This window comes from Palaemon carinicauda, chromosome 9, assembly GCF_036898095.1.
Source record: "Palaemon carinicauda isolate YSFRI2023 chromosome 9, ASM3689809v2, whole genome shotgun sequence".
NCBI classification, from domain to species: Eukaryota; Metazoa; Arthropoda; class Malacostraca; order Decapoda; family Palaemonidae; genus Palaemon; species Palaemon carinicauda.
The window spans coordinates 152118102-152127703 of record NC_090733.1 but is presented as its reverse complement, the minus strand read 5'-3'; positions in this window follow the sequence as shown (position 1 = coordinate 152127703).

The window sequence follows — 9602 nt, the reverse complement described above, 5'->3', positions numbered from 1 at the left end:
TATATATATATATATATATATAGGTGTATATAATATATATATATATATGAATATATATATATATATATATATATATATATATATATATATGCGCATGTGTGTGTGTGTGTATCCAGACACTCGCCCTTTAAAATATAGGGGAAGATTAAATGAATTAATTTTCTTTAAACCTAAAATCCACGTTATCTATCACGACCTGAATTTAATGTTGTTTTTTAAAAAAAGAGCATTATAAACAGAACCCGTTTATTCTTGGCACACAAATCTTCCGTTCTCAAGTTGCATGCATCTGAACATTCAAGAGGCTTTCAGAAAATGCTAATCTGCCATCCCCACCCAACATAATTCATCCAGAACCGGTAGTGAGTGTTTCATTAAAGGAGGAATATATTATTTAGTGGAAAGTGGACTAGTTTAAGTCGGCCGACTGCCGAAATGTTAACCTAAAATTACCATGAAAAAAAAAATCGAGAATTTTTCTCTGGGTGTTTTATCACTTGACTTTTTTTTTAAAAGGGTAACTACAGTATATTAGTAAATGTTGTGCCTTTATTCCTTTTTTTGTTTGCTTCAGTTGATGTAAGAAGATAAGATTTTTCCTGTGAGAATCAAACAATTGAGGTTTTTATTAGGAATAAATCTAGGTCTAGAAAGGTCAGGGTTATAGACTTTTTACCTTTATAAATTACAGTCTCAAAATGTTCAAAGAATTCTTAATAATCAACTAGCCAAATGAAACAAAGAAGTGTTTTTTTTTTTTTTTTTTTTTTTTTTGTGGTGAATTGTTATCACTATTTATTATTATTATTATTATTATTATCCAAGCTCTAATCCTCGTTAGAATAGCAGAATGCTACAAGGTGAAGATGTCCAACAGTGAAAGTAGCCTAATGAGGAAAGAAAATAAGGGATTAGCAAATAAGAAATGAAAAATATTTTGAGGTCAGTATTATGGAACAAGACTTACAAGTTCCACATTCAGGATATAGAATTGATATCAAGAGAATAGCATCATCTGCATATACAAAGAGCTTGTTTTTGAGGCCAAACTACATATTAGATATATATATATATATATATATATATATATATATATATATATATATATATATATATATATATATATATATATATATATCTAACAAGCCACTACTCTGTGGAACATTCCAATAATCACTATGGTGAAGATCAACAACATCTCTTGTAATCTATTACTTTAAATTTCAATAATGATGTTGAAAATGACCCGCCTATTCCCACCTGTTCAATTTCAACAAGGCCATTATGATTAACACGGCCAAAGGCACCACTAAAGTCAAGGCCAGTCATATGAACTTCTCGACCGCAATCAATGGATTTCTGTTCTAAGACCTCTGCGGAAGCCAAAGTATAAATAAGGGAAAAGATGTTTATTTTCAGTATATCTAGACGTTTTGCCTAAAGACGTTCAAAAACTTTAGACAATGGGGAAGTTATGGAAATTCAGCAGTAATCAAATGGGTTAGAGCTACCACAAATACACTTGATAATGAAGTAACATTACCAAATCTCTAGCAAGTGCAGAAAGAACCTCTTCTTGCTATCTTGCGAAAAATAACAGACAACTTAGGAGCTAAGATATCTGTAGTATATGTTAAAAAAAAGGGAAGATATTATTTTGGTCTACAATACCATAAACATTAAGGTTCAATTAGTGTTTTAATTTCACGGAACCGAAGAGCTAAACTAGTTTCTCTATCTTCAGGGAAACAGGAATGAGAAATATCGAGTCTCACAGTACTGTACTCTGTTTGATGACAATTTCATCAGACAAAAAAGATTGCCTTTTCCTTTGGACAGTGAGTGACAGAGCCGTCTGGTTTAAGTAGGTGAGGAACTGATGAGTCTACACTAAAGAGTGCATGTTTGAGTGTAGCCCACCATTTATGCTCCTGTAGGTTATACCAGAAAGGGTTTCTTTTCAATAGAACCATAAACCGAGCAACAGCTCTTAGCTGAGCATAGTTATTGCTGGTCAATTCTGATCTGTGACCTTTCTAAAAGTGATAGCATCCTGTGTATCCAAGTAAGCATATCTGGAATCATCATTGTGAACTAATTAGATATAAAAAAAAGTCAAATAAAAAACTAGTGCGTTTTATGGTTGAATCAAGTTATAAAATGTTCGGGGCAGTGAATAATTTTCTCGTTTGAATGAGATAATGTCTTTTAAAAGAAAAAAAGAGAATAAATTGGGGTAATTTTTTTTCTGTTAAATACACCAGGTCATCAAAGTCAAGGCTTAACATAATTTTGTCCTTATAAAAGATATTTCTTAAAAAAAGAAAAAAAATCGGCAACTGGAAAGGTCAGTAACCCATTCCACCATTAAAAACGACCATATGATACAAAACAATATAAAAACAAACGTCGTTTCTTTAGTAATGAATGAATTAAGTCGTAAAATGTTAAAAATATACTTCAATGAAAACAAGCCAGCCAGACTCGCACCGAACAAAATCCGAGGCCCATTCAGAGGTGATACAAGAATCTGTAAATATTCACCTCACGGCTCTGAGTAATCGAAAGCCATGCAAATGCTCCAGACCACTTTCACCTTCAAATTCTTCTTCTTCTTCCTCCTCCTCCTCCTCCTCCTCCTCCTCCTCTCCCCTTAAGTCTTCCCACCCATATTTTGTTTTATTATAAAACTGAATATATACCAAATAGAAGTCGAATGACAGCCAGATTTCGACTAAGCCTAATACTTTTTCTTCTCGTAAGTCGACCCACTAAATATTTTTTAGTATGAAGTAGATTCTCCTCCTCCTCCTCCTCCTCCTTCTCCTCCTCTTCCTCCTCCTCCTCTCAAGCCTTCCCACCACATTTTCTTTTATAAAACAAAAGAAATACCAAATAGAAGACGAATGACAGCCAGATGACGACTAAGCCGTATACTTTTTCTTTTCGCAAGTCGACCCACTAAAGATTTTTACTCTGAAATAGATTCTACGCCAAAGAGTTAGAAGTCGAATAACAACCAGATTACGTCTGAGCTAATCCCTAGAATGCACTTATCTCCGCCAGGCCGCCTTATGACTGGAAATCGTCGTTGAATACCAACAAAGGGGCGATATTTCTTAAGGGCGATGACATCACTTCAAAGGTTGGCGATTTCCAGCTCTAGGACCATCGATTGACAATTTTCTCTCCCTTTTTATCTTTCACTTTCTTTTGTTTTTAAGAATCGAAGCTGGGGAGAGAGAGAGAGAGAGAGAGAGAGAGAGAGAGAGAGAGAGAGAGAGAGAGAGAGAGAGAGAGAGAGAGAGAGAGAGAGAGAGAGAGAGAGAGAGATCTACGTAACACATGAGATTGAGCCAAAGCTTCTACCCATCAAAATAGGACCTCAGAGGGAAAGCGAAATTTCTCATGAAAATATGTATTAATTTCCCCTCAATGTCCTTCCTGGTGGCTTTCCTTAAACCCCCCCCCCTCCCCCTTACCCCCTCCCTCTCCCTTCTTGCAAACACTACGAGTCGCGACCGCCATTATATTAAAATAAATAGTTTGGGGTCGGTGTTCGAAACTTACTGCTTTCAGTGGGCGCTTGATCGGTCGGTTCCGGATAATTGGCCGGGGCTTCAATTTCATTTTCGACCTCGTTCCGCCCCCTTCCCCGCATCCGGAAAGGAAACGACCTTCCGGAGATGCGGAATTGTGTTTTTTGTAGCGAATGGTATATGGGACGAACGCCATGCGGCCGAAGAGGGTCGGATGCGAAGGGGGGAAATTCGAGCTATGGAGGTGGAAGTCATGACCGCTCTAACGGATATGGAGGAAGATGGCTGCTGGCCAACACTCGCCTCGCCGCCTGAGGTGAAGGAGGGCTTGTACCGGGGGTGACAGGGTTATCTCCTCCTCCCCCCTACCTCCTCCCCCAGGATCACCCCCACCCGTGCCTTCTCCTCTACCCTTTCCCCCTCCTACTCCCTCAAACCCCAACCACATCAGCTCCAATACTCTCAACATCTCCTCCCCTTCCTCCCTCCCCTTAACACTCACTTCTTCCTCCCTCCCACCCTTCTCCTATTTATCTGCTGACCCTCCTCTTACCGCCCTCAGTTGCTCTGCTTTCTTTAACAATATCTGTTTCGAAGCAGCTGTCTTATTGTGAGGCTCTAAATTCCTTGACTTTTAGCTGGCTCTTGTGTCGGCCATAGATTGCAGTCCGCGGATATTTCTTCCAACGGGGACTTTTATCTCTCTACAAAGGAAAAAGAAAGCTTATACTCTCTTTTCTAGGAGTTGGCTTTTGTTTCTTTTTCGTCTTGTTAAAATCTATTGGATTTAATTTCTCCTTATCTTATGAAATGATATTTTTCAACTATGTCTATCAGTAAGAAGACATATTAGTTAATGATATATCAGCGATGTCTGTCAGTATAAAAATAAATAGTATATATTTTATTGCAAACAATAGTAGACTGTTTATGCAACTATTCCTAACAAGATAACACCAACAAGATAACAAGAGAAGATAACATCATCACATATGCTCTTCCAACTCGTGTAGTTAAATCGGTAGAACTTCAAAAGTTGCACCAAATGTTTTTATATTAAATAGGCTGACACAAGTCTTCTTTTATAGTCCATATATGAAAGATCTGTTTTAATGTTACTTTTCTTGAAATATTTTATTTTGATTGTTTTACTTTTCGTATTGGTTATTTATTTCCTTATTTCTTTTCCTCACTGGGCTATTTTTTCCTGTTGGAGCTCTTGGGCTTATAGCATCCTGCCTTTCTAACTAGGGTTGTAATGATAATAATAATGATAATAATAATAATATATTTTGGGAATAGACCCTCTTTTAAACAAGTTTTATTGTAAGTAAAAAATTAACGCCAATGAGGCAGCAATTCCTTTCAATAATAATAATAATAATAATAATAATAATAATAACAACAATAATAATAATAATAACAACAATAATAATAATAATAATAACAACAACAATATGCATGCATTTCGTAGAATGCCTCATCATAAAAGCAATATACACCCAAAGCAATATCATGAATTAGATAATAACGATACTGAAAATGAAATACGAACGGTTCTTAAAGTCCCGCTGTGACCATTATCGAGTATCCGAAGCTCCTAATGGCAGTAATCCAAGAGGTAATGACACACGGAGAGGAGCGGCAATGTATTGCGGGGTAATACAGCCGAGGTCATGCAGAAAACGGGAGAAAGATACAGAAAACGGGAGAATGATACTGAGATCGTTAGAAAAATAAACAATTCTGAAGAGCGATTTAAGAAGTAATTGATTTGTTCACGAAATGTTCAGCTCCACGAGGCACTAGATGAGTTAGAAGACCCAAGCCTATATGGCTGAGGACTATGAAGCGCGAAGTTGGAGATGATGAATGGAGTAGTATTGAATTGCTCGAGATAGAGACGACTGGCGAAATCTAATCGAGGCCCTTTGCGTCAATAGGCGTAGGTGATGATGATGGTGATGGTGATGGTGATAGTGATGATGATGATGATGATGATGATGATTGCACCCAGAGCGGATATTGCTTAATAAAATAGCTATGATACAAAAAACAACAATAATAAAAGAAAAGTCGTAATTATTATGATAATAGTGATGGTAATACTAAATTAAACAGTTCTGAAAAGCGATTTCATGATATCCGATTGAGGGGTAATGACAGTTTAAGAAAACAGTAAAGACAAAAACAAATAGAGGGGCACTTGGTACAGAACATGCTTTCGCCAGGTCAAGTAGTCTTAATTCCAGTACGTTTTTGAAGTTTGATGTATTTTCTTCAAAATCAAATGAATTTTTCCTTGGGCCATGCCCTAATGTACACCAAGAGTCGTTAAAATTGGTTCAGTAATTTTTGCGTAATGTTTACAAACAAATAATAAACTACCAAAATACTTGTCATTTACTTAAAATTGCTACTATTTTCGAAGTACTAATGTGAACTTGTACTTTAATGTACTTTATCCAAAATATTACATATTCATCCTTGGTTCATTACCACCATATTTACCAAATTTGGTCAAAATCGGTACCTTGGTTTCTGTGTAAAGCTGCTCAGATTAGCAAATTAAACAGACATGCGAGACTAAGGCAATAACAATAACAAAAAAAAAAAAAAAAAACAGACAACCATAGTAATAATAATAATAATAATAATAATAACAATAATAATAATAATAATAATAATAATAATAATAATAATAATAATAATAATAATAATAACAGTGTATCATGCGAACGTCTCTCCCCACGGGTCCTAGATAAGAGTTCGTTTTCAAGCAATTCATAAATCATTCAAGATAAATTGCAACGTTCCCTCCGGTATAACGAGAAAGAGGTGTGTCTGGTGTTGCAATAATGATTTTGAGAAGCAATAATGTATTAATGCTTGTATACATTGCGAAGACTTTTAGAGGGCGTTTATATACTTTCGTAAGATGGATGGCCTCTTCTCTCTTTCTACTTCATTAACTTATTATCTCTGTCCGTATTTGTGTGAGTGTATGTATATATATATATATATATATATATGTGTGTATATATATATATATATATATATATGTATATAAACATATATTTATATATGTATATATATACATATATATGTATGTTTATATATATATATGTATCATATACATATATATATATATATATATATACTGTATATTCATATGATATACATATATACGAATAGCGTGGACAAATAAAAACTAACAAGTTTTACCAACCCCTTTTGTATTTAATCATGTCGTAAAAGTGTTTGCTTTTTATTTGCCATTTGCTTATGCTAGAATCACGAGTAACTTTATATTTTCAATGCATGGATGCACATACTGTATATATATATATATATATATATATATACATACATATATATACATATATATATATACATACATACATACATACATACAGTTTATTCTTAATCAAGCCATGTTTCAATATAAGGGTGGCTCGAGAGAATAGCAAATCAAATGTCCACACACTTCACATGTATCAACCTTCTTAAATTATACACGTTCATTATAAGCCTTTTAAATCGCCTTTCTCTGCATTCATACCAGTGTTTCTCTTAAACTAAGCTAATCTCCCCCCTCTCTCTCTCTCTCTCTCTCTCTCTCTCTCTCTCTCTCTCTCATTTTGCACATCAGCAGGGCGATCATTCCCGAGGAATCCCGAACAAACGGCTATCATCATTGTCGTTGTAATGCCTCGTGTAAACGCTCCAAATATTCTGCATGACAACCTCCGTCATCCTTTGCTCACGGCTTATTAGTCAGGATCGTTATCGTAACTCTGGCAGCGTTTCTGCATCGTTTTGGGAAGTTGCAAACGATTGTAATGTAGATCGTGCATTCTGGTCGTGTGATTTAAAAAGGGTTTCATTTGCGCGATAGTGTTTTGCGTTTAATTTTCTGGAGTTTTGAGTGTTAAATGGAGAGTATAACCTTTTTTTTTGTGTTTTGTCAATGCGCATGCGCATACAGATTTGTGCAAGCGTTGGTTGAAAGGCATATGTTTTTAAGGTAACAGAATGAGCACAAGTTGTCTGATCTGTTTATACTGTATATTTATGTCTATCGATATTTAATTTTTTTCTATGCACACACACATATACATACATATACTTATATATATATATATATATATATATATATATTATATATATATATATATATATGTATATAATATATATGTATATATATTATATGTGTATATATATATATATATATATATATATATATATATATATATATATATATGTGTGTGTGTGTGTGTGTGGATGTATGTGTACTTATGTCATTATATATATGTAATACCATAAATTACGTACACATTGTAGAATATATCTACAGAAAGTTATGAAATAAAAAGGCAATATCATCTACACAGCTCCATAACAAATCCCAGATGGCCATTCATCATACAATCTTCCTTTATCAATTTATTTCTTTTATATATTTTACTTCTTTGTTTATAGATTACTATATGAGCCATACAATTCTGAGAAAGTGAATAATACTTATCTAAAACTTTCTTTAAATTCCTGTGGGATATTTTTTTTTTATTTAATTCACATATAACCATTTCTAAAGAGAAAGTCGTTAGCCAAAATTAACCCTCCACCTATTAGGCCTAGCGTGTTTCCCGAAGGCCTACCGTAAGCCTAAAAGTTCATTGACTGGGAAGAGTAGCTTTTTCCACGACTCGTCCGCATTAGAATCTAGCTTAATCATTTTGATGTGTTTCTTTTTCAAAGTTATTTCTTATATTAAAAACATAAAGGATCGCAGGAAATGGGATTATATTAGATAAAATAGAATATATTTAAAGGATCTTCGATAAAATATTGTAATTGAAACTTTTGTCGTTATTAATAAAAAAGAAAAAAAAAAGAATTTTATATTTTCATAATCAATATTTTTGTTTAATATCTTTCTCTCTACTTTGACCTTTGCTCACTCTTGATTTTGAGGTCCATATCAGACCCCAACGAATTATTATGATTATTTTTATAATCCTTCAATCAATTTTAATAGCATCCTAATGCTCCTACATACTATGAGCATTTAAACTGATCATTAATAACATTCCTAATTAATAAGAAACTGTATCATCGAATCAAGAACCCTTGATAGTGCCATAGCCTCTGTACCGTGGTCTTACACTGTCTCTTGGGTTAGAGTTCTCTTGCTTGAGGGTACACTCGGGCACACCATTCTATCTAATTTCTCTTCTTGCTCTTTTGTTGAAGTTTTTATAGTTTATGTAGGAAATATTTGTTTTAATGTTGTCACTGTGCTTAAAATATTTTATTTTATTTCCTTTCCTCACTGGGCTATTTTCCCTGTTGGGACCCATGGGCTTATAGCATCTTGCTTTTCCAACTAGGGTTGTTGCTTAAGAAGTAATAATAATAATAATAATAATAATAATAATAATAATAATAATAATAATAATAATAATAACTAGTGAAATCTCGCAACAAAGAGATATATAATTTTATAATAAGTTGTAGAAGCTTATGTCTCTTATAGAATAGCCCACCTTTCATTTATTGAATCTATGATCTAAATTTAGACTCGTTTGAGCGGCTGTTTGGTTCGACTCAAGCTAAGTATCCTCGTTCATTTGCTTCTTTATCTGACGTTACTTGTGAAGGAAAGTTTGATATAATTTCGAGTATTTGCTAGTGAACGATTTAGGAAGTAATATGTATTATTAGTAATACGTTTTCATATATTTTTTATAATGTTTTTATCACTATTACAAATACTGTGATAATGGTAATGGTGATGATAAAGATATCACCATCTTCATTGTCAGGTTGTGCGTAAGATAGTGACCCGTTTAGTGGCCTATTGGAAACGTTCCTAATTGACGATCTGCCGGACTGGGGTTCGGGTCCCGCTCAAGCTCAATCACTTCTTGTAGTCTCAGAAACCTCACCATCATTGTGAGCTAAGGATGGGGTGTTTGAGAGAGCCATTGCCTGGCCCTCCTTGGTTCTAGCTTGGGTGCAGAGTGGGCTTGGGCGCTGATCATATGTGTATATAGTCAG